The sequence below is a fragment of the Falco biarmicus genome, chromosome Z, assembly GCF_023638135.1.
Source record: "Falco biarmicus isolate bFalBia1 chromosome Z, bFalBia1.pri, whole genome shotgun sequence".
Classification (NCBI taxonomy): Eukaryota; Metazoa; Chordata; class Aves; order Falconiformes; family Falconidae; genus Falco; species Falco biarmicus.
In genome coordinates, this window is record NC_079311.1 from 49,190,449 (window position 1) to 49,209,374 (window position 18,926).

An 18,926-nucleotide genomic window follows, 5' to 3' on the forward strand; every position below is an offset into this window, starting at 1 on the left:
ACTTCCTTTGCTGTGGTAGAGAAGGGAAAGATCTGTTTCTTTATTCACACAGACCATTCTTTTAACTTGTGTGAAGATTAAATAACATTATTGGTGAAGGGGTGGGAAAAATAATTTTTTCTCATTTGTAAAAAAGAATCTTCACTGAATCTTGTTAAATCTTAATTTTATACCACAGCAACCACTGCAGAATTTCTTTTAATCAGTGACTTCAGAAACGTTCCTTGTTCACATTAAAAGCATTACATAATATGCATAGACAGTTAAAATAAGCAACCAGCAAGACAGCATACTTCTTGAGGTAAAGCAGCATCAGCTCTTCATTAAAACTGAAAATGGAAAGAAATTAAAAGAAGATTTGTAAATTACTTTAAAAACATGTTTGAAGAAGCTAAATCACTGTCATACATGGCAAAGAGATACTGACAGATTACATCAACCCTTCAGCTTGCCCCCCACCCCACCCCCCTTTCTGCACACATTTCAAGTACCTTTATAGATTATCTAATCCAACCCCCCTGCCACGGGCAGGGACACCTTCCACTAGACCAGGTTGCTCAAAGCCCCATCCAACCTGGCATTGAATGTTGCAGGGATGGGGCAGCCACAGCTTCTCTGGGCAGCCTGTTCCAGTGTCTTACCACCTGCATCATCATAAATGTCTTATGTCCAACCTAAACCTACCCTCTTTCAGTTTAAAACTGTTGCCCCCCTTACCCTGTCACTGCAGGCCTTGTTTAAAAAAAAAAAAAAAAAAAAAAAAAAAAAAGCAGCAGTTATATCACAACAGTGGTAAAAATAAAGGCATGACAAAGTTGGTGTGAAAAACTGACAACACTGATTAAAAAAAGACTTTTGCAGAAAAAGTGATCTTAAATCACAGCAACAAAGTTTAGTCCCCTGGGACTGGAGAAAGTAGAACCTGAAGGCCTGAACTCAGCAAGTTTGACCAAAAGTGAGGACTTGATCACTTAAAGAGTTTTGTCTCTAGGACTGCTTCTAATAATCAAATCTTAAATACAAATGCTAAAGGACTGAAACTACAATTGGATATAATAATTAGTATTAATACTATGAATAATATTTTTCAAAACTGCCTATTGGTGGAAATGCATCAACAATAGCACTTTCTTCTGTTGGTTTTTTTCTTATTCCAACTATTTCCTACTTGTAATTCACAGCAACAGAAAGAATACAGTGAAGGTCAGAATGATTGCTTTTGTTCTAACTGCCTCAGAATTTGTCCTTGTTTCAAGACATGGAAGCTAATATTGAAGTTACTTTGAAAAGCACTAAGTAATGCAATCATGGACTATCCTTGGCTATTGAAACTTCAGACTTTTTTAAAAAACGTAAAATACAGGTATGATTCTAGCACATATGTATACTCACGCAGGCTTAAATGTTCTCAGCATATGCAAAGACAGTCACTAATATTACCACTTAACAACCAGAACATAACTGGAGTATACACGCAGCGTTCCTAAAAAGCTTGCACTCCATGGCTTGCCCATTCCAGCTTGTCTTCACACTGCTACCGCTCACATCAGTATGCTTGCCCATACTATAGTCACTTCTAAGCAAGCCCATTTCTACTCAGATAAGAGTGCAACTCCAGCTGATGGGTTTCAGTTTGGTGCATGTGGGACAGCAGAAATCAGACCTTGTGTATCCATCACAGATGACTGAAAATTATTACAGGATGGAACATTATAAACCAGACTACTCAACAATGCTAAAAGAATTCAGGTGAACTATGAGGGTTATCAAACATTATCATAATCATATCATTAGCAACACATAGGGAAGTTACATGGACATGTCTATATATGAGTTCTACGAAGCATATTTTATTATGTGTAAGAATATAGATTAATATATACAGACACATATATACATACACCACAACAAAAGACAAGACATTACTTCACAAGTACCGTTAGCACTGAACAGGATTAAAACAGAGGGAAAAAACAGTTGTCCACAGATTATTAGTTACAGACAGACGGTAACAAGAGTAAAAGAACTCCTGGACATGCATTTATAGTCTTTCTTTTTTGGAATGCATATCACATTGTTGTAAATTATGAAATAAAGTAACAGTTACAGTCACTTGACTGTAAATCAAACAGTATTAGAAAAACTAGAATTACAAAAATAACTTCACAGATGTGCAATGCCCACCTTCTACCTGTCTTACACACAGCCAGCTCTGGAACAACCCCAGTCACCCACGCTTGGGTCTGAACATGCACATATGCTAATACAGGACAATTCCTTCTAGCAGTTTACAAGTAAACATTTGAGAATGTAGTGGTTTCACAATGGAAATAAGTTACAAGCTACAAGCTCATTATCTTACAGAGGTCTGTAACATTGTGAAAAATAAACTTAACGACAAGGTGAAAGATAAAAAGCCTGCCAATTACATTTAATGAAGTATTTCTATAGGATTGCTTTTATCGGTTAATTGAAAACTTCATCCAGAAAAAAAGTTGTATCAAGGTCTGGTACTGCAAATAATCAAACTGGTTTTTTGTGTCAGATAGCTAAATTGTTGCAAATCTACACATATTCAAAGAAAAAAATGTTGACTCCTATACTACCTTTTTGCGTACCAGACCTTTTTCTGACAGCAGCCAAACAAAAATCAGGCATAAAATGAATGTAATCAGCTTTGTTGGTAAAAGTATTCTAAAACATTCCAAATAGATCAGGGCATGAGAGTTGGAAAGGAGCAGAAATAGAACATCAAATCACCTCAGGTAAGAAATCCCTACAGAACCAAAGGCACCACACCTAGAAACAGCTCAGTGAAACAGTTCCCTTTTTTTCTTTCTCCACCTGTACAAAAAGCAGTTCTTAGAGCACAAGGGTTCTGCAAACCGTGAATGAATGAGAACAAAATCACTTCTGTTTTAAGCTCCTAAAATGTCAAACACAGCTCTACAGTTATGCTGAAAAATAAAACCTCTATTTTATAAATTGATTAAATCAAAAATTCTTAACATCAAATTAGCAGACACACCAAAGACAAAAGGCTAAAACACCACAGGTGGTAAATGAAAATATCTTTTTCACACTTCAATTTCTACAATGGCTGAAGACATCCATAGTTCTTTATAGCCTAAGCAAGACATGTATTCGCTCTCTCTTTGGTTATTTGTTACTGACATTTTCGTAAGAGCCACTAGCAAGTACACCATTCATATAAAGGGAAACGGGTCTGTGTACTCTTCCAGTGTAGTTTTTCTTTTCTATTTCAAACCATAGCCTTTGAAATGATGCAATAGTGTGCTTCATATGAAGAAAGGCTGGTGAAGTGAACTGACTTTTGCAAATCCAGTATTGTAATAAGTGATAATCATATGGCGTACTTCTTTAGTTTTGTAAGGCATATACACCTTCATATAATCACAGCATCATTTAGATTGGAAAAGACCTTCGAGGTCATCAAATTCAACCATTAACTTAATACTGCCAAGTCCACCACTAAGCCATGCCCTAAGCATCGCATCTACATGGCTTTTAAACACTTGTAGGGATGGTGATTGCTCCAACTCCCGGGGCAGCCTGTTCAAACGTTTGATCACCCTTTTGGTGAAGAATTTTTTCCTTATTAACCAATCTAAATGTCCCCTGACACAACTTGAGGCTGTTTCCTCTTGTCCCATCACTTGTTATCTGGGAGAAGAGACCAACACCCACCTCACTACAGCCTCTTTTCAAGTAGTTGTAGAGGACAATAAGATCCTTCCTCAGCCTCCTCCTCCTCAGGCTAAACAGCCCCAGCTCCCTCAGCTGCTCCGCATAAGCCTTGTGCTCCAGACCCTTCACCAGCTCCATTGCCCTTCTCTGGCCACGCTCCAGCACCTCCATCTCCCTCTTGCAGTGAGGGGCCCAAACCTGAACACAGCGTTCGAGGTGCGGCCTCACCAGTGCCCAGGACAGGGGGACCATCGCTGCCCTGGTCCTGCTGGCCACACTGTGTCTGGTACCAGCCAGGATGCTGCTGGCCGCCTTGGCCACCTGGGCACGCTGCTGGCTCACGCTCAGCCAGCTGTGGACCAGCACCCCCAGGCCCTTTCCCACCAGGCCCTTTCCAGCCGCTCTGCCCCAGCCTGTAGCGCCGTGTGGGGCTGCTGTGACCCAAGGGCAGGACCCGGCACTGAGCCCTGTTGAACCTCACAGGAATGGCCTCGGCCCATCGCTCCAGCCTGCCCAGGTCCCTCTGCACAGCCTGCCTGCCCTAAGGACAGCAACACTCCCCCCAGCCTGGTGTCACCTGCAAACTTACTGAGGGTGCACTCAGTCCCCTCACCCAGACTGTTGATAAAGACATTAAAGGACTGGCTGTGTGGATACGCAAGCTCTGATTTCTGCTCTCCCACATGCAACAGGACTGGCCCCAATACTGAGCCCTGGGGAACACCACTTGTGACTGGTTACCAGCTGGATGTAACTGTTTACTACCACCCTTTGGGCTCAGCTATCCAGCTAGATTTTAATCCAGCACAGAGTATGCACACCCAAGCCATGAGCAGCCAGTTTCTCCAGGAGAATGCTGTGGGAGACGGCATCAAAGGTTTTACTAAGGTCCACGTAGACAACACGCACAGCCTTTCCCTAATAGGTGGGTTCACCTTGTCGTAGAAGGAAATCAAGTTCATCAGGCAGGACCTGCCTTTCATAAACCCATGCTGGCTCGGCCTCATCCCCTGATTGTCTTCGCACGTGCTCTAGGATGGTGCTCAGGTTTGTTGGCTCCATAACCTTACCCAACACTGAGGACAGCCTGAATGGCCTGTCGTTTCCCAGATCTGTCCTGCCCTTCTTGTAGATGGGTGTCACACTGGCTAACCTCCAGTCTTCTGGGACCTCCCCAGTTAGCCAGGACTGTTGATAACTGATGGACAGTGGCTGGGCCAGCTCCTCCACCGGCTCCCTCACTAACCCTCAGGTGGATCCCATCCAGCACCATAGACTTGTGTGTGTCCAAGTGGAGCCGCAGGTCGCTGACTGTTTCCTCCTGGACTATGGGAACTTCGTTCTGCTCCTCGTCCCCACCTTCCAGCTCAGGGGCTGAGTACGCTGAGGGTAACTGGCCTTACTATTAAAGGCTGAGGCAAAGAAAACATTAAGTACCTCAGCCTTTGTGGCAATGCTCCCTTCCCCACATCCAATAAAGGATGCAGATCACTTTTGACCGTCCTTTTGTTTCTAATGCATGTGTAAGAACATTTTTTGTTGTCTTTTACAGCAGTGGCCAGCCTGAGTTTTAGCTGGACTTTTGCCTCTTTAATAATCACCCTGCATAACCTCACAACATCCTTATAGTCCTCCAGAGTTGCCTGCCCCTTCTTCCCCAGGCAGTAACCTCTCCTTTTTTCCCTGAGTTTCAGGCAAAGCTCTCTGGTTCAGCCACGCCGGTCTTCTTCCCCACCAGCTTGTCTTTCAGGACATGGGGATGCCTTCCTGAAGAATTTCCAGCCTTCCAGGAACCCTTGGCCCTCCAGGACTGTCTCCCAAGGGACTCTATTGACTTTTAACAGGACAAAGTTTTCCTCTGGAAATCCAAGGAAATGGTTCTGCTGAGCCCCCGCTGCTTACTTCTTTGAGAATTGAAAACTATCATTTCATGATCGCTGTGCCCAAGATATCCTTCCCAGGATTCCCAGCAGTCCTTCCTGGTTTGTTAACAGCAGGTCCAGTGGAGCATTAGCCCTGGTTTGCTCGCTGACCAGCTGTGTCAGGAAGTTATCTTCCACACACTCCAGGAGCCTCCTAGACTGCTTCTTTTCTGCTGTGTTTGTCACTTAAGGATCAATTTTGTCGGTGCTAAGTCTTGCAGCTTTTCAGACCCATTTTAGAAGCAAATGGAGAACATTTTGCCCTTAAAGAAAATATATTATTGTTCTCCTTTACCCCGAATTTTCTTTGCAATTTCTATGTATTCCTGTTCTGTATATGAGTCCTTGGATTGCTAGAGCAAAAGTCAAAGGAAAGGAGGAAACTAGTCAAAAATTTTCAGCTTTATATTTAATACATCAGAATTATTCAGAAAAGACACAAAAGCATACTACTAACAATTTAAGATTTTGTCTTCAGAAGCAGAACTGAGCATTTTTCTGACTAAAATCAGACTAAAAGCAATGTGGAGGGGGAAAAAAAAAAAAGAAGAAAAAAAAATCATCAAACCACCCCAACTCCAGCTACTTCTACCTCACTCAAAAGCTGAAGTTTTCCTATTGTACAGTAATTTCAAGTTGTCCAATAGTATAAAAATTGGCATGGTTACAGACATGTGAGGCCAAAAAACAAACTCCAAAGCGACCTGCAGACTCTAGAGTAGAAACAGCTGGAATCAATGAAGGCAAATTTGGTACCAGTAAATGAAGTTCTTTTGCCAAGGACAGAAAACAGAAATGGAAAAGATGTGAGAAAGGAAGAATGACAATCATCAAGCAGTCCAGATACACTCATTTAATAAACCAGTTTAATCTTGTTCCATCATTGTTGTACCCAAACTGTCCTTTCACGTAACAGGAGATGGCAACTGCTCCAGAGGCTGCAAAGAAAATAAGTCCAAGAAAGAAATCAAATAATAATAGTTCTCAGAGCAAGGGAAGTACTTTATAAAATGCACTTACTGCCCCAGTTGCAAGCTTTAAAGGTTAGCCATGCTCAGTATTATGTAATGAGTGAAACATCTGCGGCCCTGGAAACATTCTTTGTTAGAGAACTCTTTCTGTAATTGGAAACTCCGTTGGAATAAAGCCAAATATAGTAGCCTGAAACAAAAATAAAACAGTGAAGAAAAAGTCAAGGCACAATAGTGCGGTGGTTAAGTGCCTTTGGGGAGCCCAAGTCTCCTAGATTGCTTGTTGTAGGTTTTTTGGTGCCCTTTTTTTGTTAGGGTGATGCTGGACTATGGTTTGGTTTTGGGAGGTCACAGGAGAGATGTTCTGTTTCAAATACACCTAAGATGTTACTTGAAGTACGCTACATACTCTCTTTCTAGTAAGAATTGAAATAATTAAGTATTAGCATTGAAATTATTTTGCCAGAATCTCCAGTGACAGAGATTGCCAGATCACTGAATCATGCTTTGATTTCATTTTTGTTAGCTGCCTACAATACAATCAGCCATATGCTTGTTGAAATTGTCTCCTAAGGGCTCCACAAATCCACAGTGGAAAACCCATTCAGTAGTTTTTGAGGAGTATGTTTTTCCTCATTATTATCTTTTGGGGAAAAAAAAAAAAATCAGACTGCAGGAAGATGTCATTCTTCTCTGTAGGTATTTCCATTGGCAGCTTTATCACATCAAACACAGGCTGGTTCACTGACATTTTGAGAGCTTCACAACCTGTGCCCACCCCACTGAACACCTTTCCTGGCAATCAAGATGACTACTCCCATTTTTGGTTGGCCTATGACACCAGCCTCAAATCACTTGGTTTCATGTCAGCATTTTCATTCTTTCTCAGCTGCTTTTCAAGCTTGGCAGGAGCTTATTAACACCCCACAAGCCTGTCTTTTAATCCTCTTGCCAACTCCTCATTAAGAAACTTGTCTTTTGCCAAGATGGCTTAAAAAAGTCCAAACCGCATGCTTGACAGCAGTTAGAATATTCATGGTTTTGGTCTTACGTTGCAGCAGCGAGAACCTTACAGGAGGAACTGTCTCTTTGCTCTTTATGCTGCACGGAGCATACCATGATCTTGATCTTTTTTGCACATTTTTGCAGTGAGGGTTTGCATTAGCACATCTGTAGCAAATGCAGAAAGAGTGCAAGTTAGGTCTCCAAGTGATCCCTCTACATCACTTACGTTGCAGGTCATCTTGCAATGAAGTTACCACAAACAAAAATCACACATAAAAAGCTTAGGCAGGAGTATGGTTCCTGAAAACTTAAGCCCTCAGTTTTCATAAGTATCTTCTGTATTGTCAGATGTTTTAGTGAAACTCTTTCAAAGACAAGATCTTTGTTTAGTATCTAAGCTACTCTTCCCATTCCTAGATAAAGGCTAATAGAGAAATGGATCAAGGCAATGTAAGAAAGTGCAGTAACTGTCATTGATTGCCTCTCATGTCTCTTCTGATTTATTTTAAAGAATGTCCATGAGAGGACCCATGCAACCACACTCCAGTCCAGTCACAACTCCAAAAGCCAGAATAAAATGGACCAAAGCCACCTAAAGGATAGTAAAGCCATCTTAAAATTATGGAAATGGAAAGGCATTCACAAATAAAAGTCATCAAGTGGATGGTGCATCTGTGAAACCACACATGTAAAATGAATCAAAAATTTTCATGATGACTACAACTTTTGCTCCAGAATAAACAAAAATATTGCTTAAGTTTGTACCGACAAAGTTAATTTCTATCCACAGAAAATAAAGTTTTGTCATTCTGTGGAAAATCTGACTTGTATTTTCCTTTTATGTTAAAATTTTCAGTCACTTTTGAGACAACCAGAACACCTGCTTTTTACACAAAAACTCATCACAAAATTTTTTTGCCTTTGAATTCTGCGGTATGTGTAACTTATGCTTCCACCTCTTAAAAGCCCTTGGTTATCAATCCTTGCTTCTCGCTGTGCTCACTTAATATTCCTGAATAAATATATTCAGAACTATCTGAATCTATTCAAGCCCACATTTCAGTCTTCTGAATAGTCTAATGATCTCAAATTAGATGTATATTAAAGATTTGTATTATATGAACTTCTGAAGAAAATAATCATGAAAGATAACACATTAGAAAGGTACTACTTAGACAAATATTTTCCTCAAACACTAAAAAAACCTGTCAAACAGAATAGCAAGCCCATGATTGTCATGAAACCTGACCACTCACCAGATGGCAAATAAATGTAAAGTTTGACATTACATCTATTTATATTGTTTGCATAATATTATCACCTAACACTAAAATATCTATACTGTATTAGTCAACACACTGGTGGAGACAAAACACTTACAGGAAACTTGATTTTCTGGAATGAGCTATATAGATTCTGAACACGAAAATAAGTACCTTAAGTCAGAACATTGCTAGGAGTATACCTGCTTAGTTACAATACAAACAGAGAGAAAGGAAGAAAAGGTTATATTTTTTTAAAATTTCCACCAACATTACTAGCAGCCTCCAACATACTTGCCTAACAATCTGGAGAACTATCCATTCAGAGAGCATAAAACTTACCTATGGGTAGGATTCTGAAAGCAAATTCAAAGATTAAGTCACATTCTCTCTTTTGCAAAGAGAAAAAAGGCAACATTGATTTACTGGTTTATATTGTTGTGCTGTTCATGTTTACCCTTTATTCTTTGCAACACCCATTTCTGTCATAATTTAACACATGCACTTGTCTTCCTATTTAAAACACTATTTATGCATGGTTTTATGCATTTTTTGTTATATATCAAAACATTATGTAATGCTTATATTGATATAGTAATACACTAGAAATGAAAAATCTGGTTTCCTAAAGCAGGCTATGACTACTGTGGGCATAACTCACAGTTGTTTAGCATTCCTACTTCCAATTTAACCATCTAGGAATGGATTAATCCAATTTACTTAGATCACTGATTTCAGCTTTTTCTAAATTGTCTGGAAATTCAAACAGACATCCTTCCCCAAGGTTTGTTCCCACACACCTTACATAACCGCACAGTCCCGTCAAGTCTACCCAGTGCTCAGTTGCTGCGGCATGCAAAAAAACATTTGAGACCCCTACATTCATTTTCCTGCACAGTGTGGAGTGGAATGCACAATTTCTCCTTTGGTGGGGGAATGGAGGTGGGGGAGGTGGCGGGGAAGTATGCCAGCCCTTACTATCTGCTCCAAGTATACAGTAGTGGAACACCCTCATTCTCCTCCACTGATACTGCTCCACTGCACACTTTACTGGCTCTAGGAAGAGGCAAGTGGGACAACAGTCACATGGTCAGAAGATTTACCTGAGAGGTAGGCTACGAGCATTTCAGTTTCTACTCAAAAAAAAAAAAAAAAGGGCATCACACAGCCCTCTATAACAACACAGTTTTAATCCTGTAAACTCTTCCCCTCCCCACCTTCATTCTTCCTCTGTCTTTTTTTAATAGGTCTAGGGCAGCATCAATACTCCATACAGACAAAAGGAGAAGGAATACAAATGGAGTGATACAAGATAATTTGCACATACCAATGTGGACAACTCAAATGCTTTCAACTCAAGATGTTCAATGCAGCAAGCATACCAATTAAGGATGAAATTTTTACAAAGGTACAAGAAGAGGCGTTTACACACTAGAGGCTCACAGCAGATTCCCTTCTCATACTTGTGCCTCATCTGGCTGTTAATATAGCTAGGAAACCAGCTTAAAGTTAGAGGAGTGACATATTTAATAAGATATATTTTTTTTCCCTACAGAATTAGTTAGATCAAAGACACTAAGAATAAGAGGTTTTGAGATGAACTGTGCATACACTGTACATCTGAATCACACAGAAGAAAAGCTGTAAATGTCTTTGTGCAGGATTTGTTCTGTTTTCTTTAAAATAAACTGAAATGTCACATTAGTCATTACATTCATGGTGAATGAGTCATCATAACCCAAAGGAACTTAAAACTTTCATATATAATTATCTTACAAGATGATGCCTACAAAAAAAAGTTCAAAGCACAAATGCAGCAAAGTATACACATCAGAGTTCAAAATGACACTCCCTTTTTAAGAAAGCGTGGGTCACATACTGTGCCTTTTTTCAAAGGTAAACTTTCTACTTGGTCTACCAAATCCTGAACAACATATTCCTTGTTTTATGCATAATGTAGATTTGGTTTATTCCTAGAACTGTACCTGCACAGCCAGGAGTGCACAGAAGAATCCTGCTCTTCAGAGACATACAGGTATTCTGGTATAAGCCCCTGTGTAAATACATCACTACCAGCAAAACCAACCTTTCATTTGAAGACTGTTCTGTTTATGACTTGTGATCTTCTTACACCAACACAACTGGTTTATTAGTACTGGAAAAATTCAGTGGTATGCTTATACTTTATTCAAGTAACAAAACACAAACAGTCTTACACAGGGAGAATTACTACTTAAAGCCTAAGGCATAACTGAAAGAAGAAAATAACAAGTAAGGATGCATCCCCAAGGTTATGCAAGAATTTAGTGTCAGAAAAAATTTAAGTCTTTCACTGGTGATTCTAACTGGTGATTTGAGTCAAGTAAGCAATTCATAGGAGATATAGACTTGCTTTTTCTGGTTTCATCACAACTTTGAGTAAACAGTAACATGTTCAGGCAGTGTGGAAGTTTTCTTTTCTGTCCTGCTTAGCCTTTAATACTCAGAACTGAAAACAAACCTGGATGTGACCAATAAAAGGCATACAACCCATTCATTAACAAACCAGATCTACACATCACAGTGGTTCATGACTTAGAAAGCTTACAAGAAAATTACTTGTACTCTTCCTCCTCCTGCCAATTCCAAATTTTATTTGTAGATATTTGTGGGACCTATTGGGAAAACTAAACTTAACTTCACATGGTTAGCTTTCCTAGGTTCCTTCTACAAGAAGTGTAAGTGGAGCTTCAAATGATAACTGAAGGCATCTGAAGTCAGGCTTTCATTGGGAATTACCCCCTAAAAAGTGGTGGTAACAGAGGAAGAAGGGAGCCAAGAAAGATGGGTCTCCCTAGGCTAAAACTAACTTGTCAATATCCCTCTTCAGTCACATCTTTGGTCATTTCAGAAGCTTAACAGGTATAAGACACGTATGTTTTATGTACATAAAACATTTCTCAGGCTCTCCAGATCCTTGAAATTATTTCCTCTGCAAAAACACATTTTTTGTGATTTAAGGAAACCTGCAAAATATATTGCTCATGCCTTAAAAAAACAAACAAACAAACCCCCCTCAGTGTACGTAAGTTCAGATTAACCTCAAACACAACAATTTTCTGCCACTTAAACCTAGATAACCAACAGTTTATATTCTCATTAGGATCACTCATTGCTTAAAAAGTTACTGGGAGAAATTAAGCATCAAGAAAACAATGAAGGCATAGGTATAAATGACTCCATAGACGAGGCTAGCGGTTGCTGTTACTCCCAAGGATGGATGGCTGATCAACTGTTGAGAACTGGCCACACTGGTTTTAATATTTTGCAATAGTCCCATTCAATGATTAGAGTAACTGACTGGATGATCTGTTGCTGTGACTCAGCAGTGTGTTTTTCCTTTAATTTTTTCTTAGACAAAGTATGGATATCCTATAGAAGTTTCAGGGCTTAACTATATAGCTATAGATGCCTTGATTTCTAACACTAGTTAAGCGCTTGAACTACTTTTTCTTCATACGTTGCTCCTAGGTAGCTGCTTTCTAGTTGTGGTTGTCTTTCTCCCAACTTCATCTGCACTTTTATCCTTTCTCAAAGAAGAAAGATATAGTTTACACATTATATAGATATAGATATGCCTGGCGGATATCTTACTTGCAAGACTTCTACCTATGTCAGGTTTCTTATCTCAGTGAGAGTATAGTTTCTTCCCCAGAGAATAACAAAGAAGGCTGGAGCCATGTTATGTGACACCAGGAATAGCAGCACTGGGTAGCCCAACAGGGGAAAGAAAGAAAGCAAAAAAAAAGTAAAAAAACCCCCACCAAACAACACTTGCTTTCACCAGTCACACAATGCCTCAACGTCAAAGATTTGGAGGGTATAACAGGGAAGAGGAGCACTGAAGAATGCACCAGTGACTAGACTTCAGCTCAAGCATTACTGATCAAAGGCTGTAATTAATTATAAAGGCAAAAGCTATTGCTGAAATGTGTAGGTTCAGAAAGAAAGCAAGAACATGGGGTTCCTTGCCTCTGATGAAAAATGGCTACATTTTGTAGTAGAGCTACAATTTGTTCACAACTGGAAAACACTTTCAAGAGGAAGAAAGCTTCTGCTACTTCGGAGACTGGTAATTGTAAACTCCGCTTTTGCTGCCAGAACTGAACAACTTAATTTGCAAGTCAATCCCCGATTTATTCTTAACATCTTTTAGACAGAAAAACACAGGCTCTTGGTTGATGCTTTAAAAACATCAAGTCTCTTTAGAAAGGTTTTGAGACTAAAGGAAAGGAACTCAAGTGTCACAAAATGTGAAGATGAAAGCAGAATAAGGCAAAACTGGCTCACTGCATTTAACTGAAACAAAGCAAATGGAATGTTTAATGACAGGCAAGCCAACCTTTAGGCAAGAAATCATGAGTACGTTTTTACTGTTCCCTGTATCAACAATCTCGAGTTCGCTGCTCTTAAAAAAAAAAAAAAGTCACATACATAAACTCAGAATTTCATTATAATCTTTGTTATTCTGAAAACTGTTTCCAAGTTTCCTATCTGCCAAAGCAAACAGTAAACATCAGGACCACATTTATATCCTCGAAGAGCCTGTAAGCAGAAACAAAGGACTAGAGTGAGATACTAACCAAGACAAAATTTTCTGCTCTGTTCCACCTCGGAATGCAGAGCAGTGTAACTGTATTCCTGGAACCTTAGAATAAATAAGTCTGTATGTGCACATTGTGTGACAGATGCAGTCATAAGAATAATTGAACGTGAAACAGTCACACTCCACCAGAACCCATGTTGTAGACCAGAAACAGTCTTGAACTAACTCACTTTCAACAACACAGAGGTCTGAATTGTGAGCCTTCAGCTCCACAAATCTGCAGAAAGCAGGCATTCTCATGATCATCGTTGGGGTGGAGTATTCCCAGCAACACCACCTTTTTATCCAACAAGAAAGAAGCAGCATCACATTTCTGCGTAACCGAGGGCTACGATTTTGAGAGAGGGATGATTTTTGTAGCAAGATGTAAGCTCAAAAGTACATCTAAAAATCCAAAGACTTCAGTTTACAGTTTGAAGCACTATAGGAGGAAAGCAGGCCTCGTACTGCACAGTGCAGCAAACTGATTCTCATTTTCAGATTGAAATAAGTAGTAATGGACAACTATCTGGCAACTCACATGGGGAGCAATTTAGTAACTATGACAATGATCCCTATGAACTATTTCAGAGGTCACCTACACCATGATCTTCAGCATCCTGAACATTATTCAAGAAAGTGGCGATATAAGAATTATTTAAAGAAGGAAAAGAGAGGGGGAAAAAAAAGTAAATATCTATATATACAAATATCTATAGTGAAAAACAAAAATGAATTTGAAAAACAGAGCACGTTAGTTAAATCCTTATGAACAGTTAACAAAACATGGCCTCGGGAGAAGGGATAGACATCATAAATACCTCAAGACCGGGTGCAACTGGATAAGCTCGAGGAGAACCAAATGGTTAATAAGACTAAGCAGATAATTACTGGAACTACTTGTAAACTATCCTAATTTGCATACTAAAAGATCCACCCTGGAGCAAAGAGAACCCCCTAATAACATAAGCCCCCTCCCCACAGAACATGCACGGTGAAAAAACGAACACTGTACCTTTAAATGGAGAGGAGACTTGTAAGAACCAGTGAGAAGCAAGTGTGGCTAAACGTATTTGTAAGCAATTGTTCAAAGCGTATAAAAAGTTTTGCTACGTGTTAAGGGGTGTGCTAGCTTTGTGGATTTAACACCCAGCACCTGCTGCTGTGCAGACAGGCAATGAACAAGTATCTCCACTCTGTGTGTGGACCGGCTCCTGCACACCGGGTGAAGAACCCAGATTTGGGTAACAGGAGGGAGTGATCCATGCCTTGGGATGACTAGCAAGCACGGGGAGGGGGGGGGGGGGGGAAAGTTCTACCAGAAAGATTCTTACAGTGCAAGGTACCTCTAAACAAAAAGATGCCAGATTTAGAGGTTACAGGTGCTTTTTGTTGTTATTTCAGTCAGAAGGCTATGCAAGCCAACAAAGGAAGCACTGCTACATGAAAACATTAAGATCACCAAACATTATCACTCTTTAGCATACTGCTCTGCGCCTATGGCTGCCATTGACATTTATCTGAAAGCTTAATAAGAGATCTGATCTTACATAACAGTTGAAAGACTACATTACCTTCCTCTTACAACTTTGGAAATATACCTTGCCTACCGCATTCTACTGAGACTTTTTTCCTGTTGTACTTTTAAGCAAACCCAGATGCATGCATCAAGGCTAACACAGGAACTTTTTTGTCCTTAAAGCAAACCAAGGTTGAATTTGAAATTCAATTTTCCACTGGTCAGAGACAGACCTAAGAAAGAACCAAGCTTAAAAAGATACCATTTCAAGCACTGTATTTCAACAATACATCGCACTGCTACTCCAAACGAGAATTCACACATTTTAAATCAGAGGGATGCTATCCGTATCACCATTTGGATATCCCAATTTTGCTCAAGTTTGATGGCTTTCATTCAAAAAAATAGAAAAGTTGATTGGAAAGTAATCACACACCATCTTCAAACAAGAAAACAAACAGTAAAACTTGGTCCAAAATCTCGTTAGGTTCACTCTGGGCTACACAGTGCCCAACCTTAACCTAAAAAGTAACAACCAAACGTAACATACTTATAAATTAAGATAGGGATTTTCTTAAATACTTAAATACTTAAATAATTTAAAAAAATAATACCCAATTTTTTAGATTTTAGCAGTACTAAGTGTCTATGTGTGCCACTAAGCGTTTTAACATAGAAGTCAGAAGTCATGTCCGCAAGCCAATATTTACATTTCTGGTTTCTGCTGAACTCTTTCATTGCGCTCCCCAAAACAGAACGCATAATTAGCATTTCATATCCACTGGAATGGCAAAAAGCAGCTTGTCAGCCAAGTATTAAAAAAAAATTGTTAAAAAATACTTACAGTCACATTGACACTAAAAGCATTCTCAAGCTATCTAACAGTTTTGACTATTTTTAGTTTGTATCCTTTGTTTCAAACATTTGAAATACAGATGCTAGTCTGGTTAGTAAGTCTGGTTAATCACTAGAGTTTGGTCATGACTGCTTTGCATAAAAAAATATAAATAAAACCCCTTTCATTTTCCAAACAGTTATGAAGTGATTTACATTCCATCATTATTTTTCTCCCCAAGAACGCAGAGAACATTCAGTGCTGTATTCTAACATGCTACCTTAAGAAGTGATGCAGTAACTTTTACTAACTTTGTGTTTAGTCTACACAAGAAAACAGCCAACAAAAGTAACTAAAAATAAATAATTTTATTTTTACTAATGTGTCCATGTACAGGCTCAATTTAGCTTGGTTAAAAACATCACAATAAGACAAGACATACTACAGAAGTCACACTAACAGAGCTTACAGAAAAAAAGATCAAATGTCTTGTTTGTTTACAAGCTAAAAGCTCAGGAGATCTAAAAGTTTAGCCACAGGCATTAAGTTTGAAATCAGCACAACAGTCCATGTTTGTAACATGCTCAACCGTAACAGCCAAAAGAGAAAATGGCATTAAAAAGACAGTTACAAAACAGGCATTTAATTTATATTTAATACAACTTCTTTCAGTTTTTGCACCCTTTCTAAGATTGTGGCATCACGATATATTAAGCTGTACTGGGGCGCTTTGGAAGATCATGTTTGGCATTAACAGCAGAGTTAATCAGCTTACATCACATTTAAAGCTTCTGACAGCTTCTGCAACTATTTTTCCCTATCTGACATACGAAGGCCCTAGCATATCACCAGATCCAGTTGCTACAGAGGTTATCTGGTCACGCAGCAAAGACACATCACATATCCTCGGATGATAGTAGAGGCTGATGAAGAGTTACGGCCCTAGCTTTTCCTTTTTTTCAATCGGCAGAACTAAACTAAGTTTTACAACATCTTACCAATACGATCAGCTTCCAAAACACAGCACGACTATTGGAAATGGTGCCTCTGCCACCGGCTAGCAGAGCGCGGAGGGAAGGGACGACCCCTGCTATTCAAACACCCTTCCAACAGCCCCGACGCCGCTACTTCGCCATCTCCGTGCGGGCGCGGACCAAGGCCCGAGCGCCCGCAAGGGCCAACGTTCCGCCGCGGGCCCCGCTGCCGCTCGCCTCGCCTCCGACCCCGCAAGGGTTAAAGCGGCTGACGCCGCAGCCTAGGGGAGGAGCCGAAGAGGGAAAGAGAGAGAAAAATGGAGAAATAAAGGAGGGAGCAGCCCGCGGACTCACCTGCAGCGCCTGCCACCTGCGCCGTGCCCCGCTGCCGCTCCTCCGCCGGCGGCCGCGGCGGGCCCACCGCTGCCCGAAGGGCCTGGCGCTCCCGAGGGACGGCCGCGGCGGACGGGGGCAGGGAACTCAACAATAATCATGATAATAAGATTAAAAAGCTCAGAAAGCGCCTTCGCCCTCCCGGCCCCGCGCTGTGCGGGGTAAGGGCTGGCCCCAGCGCAGAGGCTCTACCAGGGCAGGGCAGAAGCCCTTCCCAGGGACGGACTCAGCGTCAGGGAAACACCCCAAACTTCCCTCCCTCTCTGGCGAGGAAGGAAGTTTCCTCCGGAGGTGGGAGAGGGAATGGGCCAGCGAGCCGGGAGGCGCGGGGGGGCTCCCCACGCCCAAGTGCCGGCTTCCCGCCGCTCCCCGAGGAGGGGGCGGCCGAAAGTCGACAAGGCGCCAGGTCCAGCGCCCGCTCCCCGCCTGTCAGGCCCCCTGCCTCCCTGCCTGCCTGCCTCCCTGCCTGCCTGCCTCCCTGCCTGCCTGCCTCCCTGCCTGCCTGCCTCCCTGCCTGCCTGCCTCCCTGCCTGCCTGCCTCCCTGCCTGCCTGCCTCCCTGCCTGCCTGCCTCCCTGCCTGCCTGCCTCCCTGCCTGCCTGCCTCCCTGCCTGCCTCCCTCCCTGCCTGCCTCCCTCCCTGCCTGCCTCCCTCCCTGCCTGCCTCCCTCCCTGCCTGCCTCCCTCCCTGCCTGCCTCCCTCCCTGCCTGCCTCCCTCCCTGCCTGCCTCCCTGCCTGCCTGCCTCCCTGCCTGCCTGCCTCCCTGCCTGCCTGCCTCCCTGCCTGCCTGCCTCCCTGCCTGCCTGCCTCCCTGCCTGCCTGCCTCCCTGCCTGCCTGCCTCCCTGCCTGCCTCCCTGCCTGCCTCCCTGCCTGCCTCCCTGCCTGCCTGCCTGCCTCCCTGCCTGCCTCCCTGCCTGCCTCCCTGCCTGCCTCCCTGCCTGCCTCCCTGCCTGCCTCCCTGCCTCCCTGCCTGCCTCCCTGCCTCCCTGCCTGCCTCCCTGCCTGCCTCCCTGCCTGCCTCCCTGCCTGCCTGCCTGCCTCCCTGCCTGCCTCCCTGCCTGCCTGCCTCCCTGCCTGCCTCCCTGCCTGCCTGCCTCCCTGCCTGCCTGCCTCCCTCCCTGCCTGCCTCCCTCCCTGCCTGCCTCCCTCCCTGCCTGCCTGCCTCCCTCCCTGCCTGCCTCCCTCCCTGCCTGCCTCCCTCCCTCCCTGCCTGCCTCCCTCCCTGCCTGCCTCCCTCCCTCCCTGCCTGCCTCCCTCCCTGCCTCCCTGCCTCCCTGCCTCCCTGCCTCCCTGCCTCCCTGCCTGCCTCCCGCGGCCGCTCACCTGCCGCCGGCCGGCCCGCCGACAGCCGCCACCGGGCGCCCCTCGCACGCCCCAGCGGTCGCGGTGCTCCCGGCCCGGAGCTGCTCCGCGCGCCCGCCTCCTCCTCAGGAACCGCCGACCCCACCGCCGCTCCTGTTTGGGGAGGAAGCGGCCACCATGTTATTCTCTCCCCCTCAAACGCCTACAGGCGGGTCTAGGCCCGCCCCGAAAGGAGGCGGTGGCGGCGGGGCCGGGGAGCGGGCGCGCAGCGCGGCCGGGGTGGCTGTTGCGGGCAGGGGGCGCCCGCGGGCGGCAGCCGTCGGCCAGGCTGCGCCGGGGAGGCCCGGCAGCGCGCGGCAGCCTCGGCCGGCCGGGTCCCGCGGCCCGGGCACCTGCGTGGCGGTCTGCGCC

General features: G+C 43.1%; 1 protein-coding gene across 6 annotated transcripts in view; it reads right to left on the minus strand.

The window, feature by feature from the left end:
* DENND4C (DENN domain containing 4C) overlaps nucleotides 1-18,719 on the minus strand; it is an 80,083-nt gene extending 61,364 nt beyond the window's left edge. For 4 of the 6 annotated variants that reach the window (XM_056325378.1, XM_056325381.1, XM_056325379.1 and 1 more), the window contains exon 1: nucleotides 18,537-18,718. The gene's annotated coding sequence lies outside the window, so the exon portion shown is untranslated. Of the gene's footprint in view, nucleotides 1-17,174; nucleotides 17,642-18,536 lie in introns of those variants that run through there. The other 2 variants (XM_056325377.1, XM_056325376.1) reach the window with 2 other exon arrangements.
* Nucleotides 18,720-18,926: the final 207 nt, after the last annotated feature.